The sequence below is a fragment of the Apis dorsata genome, unplaced genomic scaffold (assembly GCF_000469605.1).
Source record: "Apis dorsata unplaced genomic scaffold, Apis dorsata 1.3 scaffold_29, whole genome shotgun sequence".
NCBI lineage: Eukaryota > Metazoa > Arthropoda > Insecta > Hymenoptera > Apidae > Apis > Apis dorsata.
Genome location: NW_006263331.1, coordinates 314,902 through 316,986, shown reverse-complemented (window position 1 = coordinate 316,986; position 2,085 = coordinate 314,902). Strand labels below are relative to the sequence as shown.

At 42.7% G+C, this 2,085-nt stretch overlaps 1 protein-coding gene across 6 annotated transcripts in view; it reads left to right on the top strand.

The window, feature by feature from the left end:
* The window catches only part of LOC102670964 (atrial natriuretic peptide receptor 1-like), a 37,768-nt gene extending 35,916 nt beyond the window's left edge, over nucleotides 1–1,852 (top strand). For all 6 annotated transcript variants that reach the window (XM_031511624.1, XM_031511634.1, XM_006608225.2 and 3 more), the window contains one exon: nucleotides 1,838–1,852. The gene's annotated coding sequence lies outside the window, so the exon portion shown is untranslated. The remainder of the gene's footprint in view (nucleotides 1–1,837) is intronic.
* The last annotated feature ends 233 nt before the right edge of the window (nucleotides 1,853–2,085 follow it).

The window sequence follows — 2,085 nt, the reverse complement described above, 5'->3', positions numbered from 1 at the left end:
TATATATATATATATATCGATAAGAGGAGAGAGATTCGCGAGCGATCGTGCCTTTCCGCACGTACGTACGAGCTTCTATTGCTAAACAGCGCGGTTACTCTCTTATCTTTTTCCTCGATTCCGCGGAGAAACTTGTGGATGTTTCTCGGGTGGAGGAGAATGAAGGAGAGGATCGTGATTATTCGCGATCGATCGACGCGTGGGCGTGGAGACGCGTCGGTCGCGTGGCGGTTTCGATCGATACGCCTTGCGATTCATTATTCGTCCATTTTTGTCTTATGCGAGAATGAGGAGAAAGAGAAAGAAAAATTCGATCGATACGTCTATATTTGTCTTACGTTGAAGTTTACGTGTAAATGGGAAAAGAGAAAAATATTGATAGTCTGCACGTGATGGATTTATCTATCTATCTTTATCTCGCGTCGACAAGGACGGAAAGAAAAAAAAATTTTGATCGTGTGAAGTATATCTGCACTGCGATCGATTTGCGGATGTCTCTTACGTCGATGAGGAGAGAAGGATGGATGTATAACGGAGAAAAAGCGGAAGAAAAATTCGATCAATATTTCTCTTATACTGAGAGAAAGATGTGTAGTAGAGAAAGAAAAAAAATCGAACGTTTAAAATGTCTCTGCTCGTAATCGATTTATTTATCTTTGTCTCGCGCCGGTGACAGAAGAAGGAAAAGAAATGTGTCTCTATTCACGATTGATTGATTCGTCTTTGTCTCGCGTTGGTGAACGAGTGAAACAAAAATTCAATGGTCTGTCTTTGCCCGAGATCGACATATCCATTTGTCTTACATTAACGAGGAGAGAAAGATAGTTACGTAATAGAGAAAGAGCGAAAGAAAAAAACGTCTCTGCTCATAATTTATCTATCTTCGTCTTGCGTCGGTGAGAAAAAGAAGATAACAAATTCGATCGTTCGATTTTCCTTCGCTCTCCATCCAATTTGTTGATTTATGTCTTGTTGATCTTTGTCTCGCATCGATGAGAGGAAAAAAAATGAAGAATGTTGAAAAGCGAAAAAAGAAAAAAAAAATCGCCACTCTCGATGAAAATCGAAAGAAGGAGAGAAAAAGAAAAATTCCTTCGAAAAGGATCTCGGCTCGCGATCGATTTGTCGAGCTATCGCGATGAGAAAAAACGCGGAGACGTCGAGGAGGAACCGAGACAAGAAAATCCTCGATCCTTGTTAACTCTGTCTCTGTCTCTGGCGAAAGAAGGATGGATATATACGAAAGAGGAGGAAAAGAAAAATGGGATCATCGTAAGCGCGGTGGAAACACGGCCAGCTGGGAGAGAGTCGTCGAAAGTTTCGCCTCGAATCACTCGAGTCTATGGAGTCTCCGTTTCGAGACTCGGCCACGCTTGTCGCGTAGGCGTGGAGCGTGGCACGCGTCGCCACGCGCGCGTATTTTCGCTGTTTCTTGCTTCCGATCCTGCTCCTGATTTTCAAGAATTTAACCTTTCTTCTTCCCTCCACGTTACGCGTTCTTTCATACTCATTATTCCTCCTCCTTATCACAGATTATATTCGTTTAACTTAAATCGACCATTACTCGGTAAATCTAGTATAAGTTTAAAACTAAATCCAACGTAATCGAGCTTAACTTGAACAATCCACTAGAAGAGACGAGGAACCATTTACAAACAACGCGAAGATTATCCTTAACCTTAATTAGAATACGGATCTTAGTTTTTCCTTTCTCCCGCACGAGGTCGCGAAATTACGCATCCGTGGCGTCCTCTAAACGTCCTCCTACGTCGTAACGTTTCGTTTTACTATTATTGTCCATTCGTTTTTTGCTCGTCCCCATCTCTCCCTTAGGGAGATACACACACACGTGTGTATATATACGGATAAACGGGGAGTAAGAAAGAAAGAGAAAGAAAGAGAAAGAGTAGAAGAGGTGGTACATCGATCGATGCAGGAAAAGGAGAGAGAGGAAAAGGGAAGGAAAAAGAAAAGGCAAGAGAGTGAAGGGAGGATACCCGAGAGAGGCCTTCGAGATCAGGTTATGCTAACTGGGGCCCGTTCGTCCCACACGTATCTACTTATAAGCGCACGTACGCAGTTACA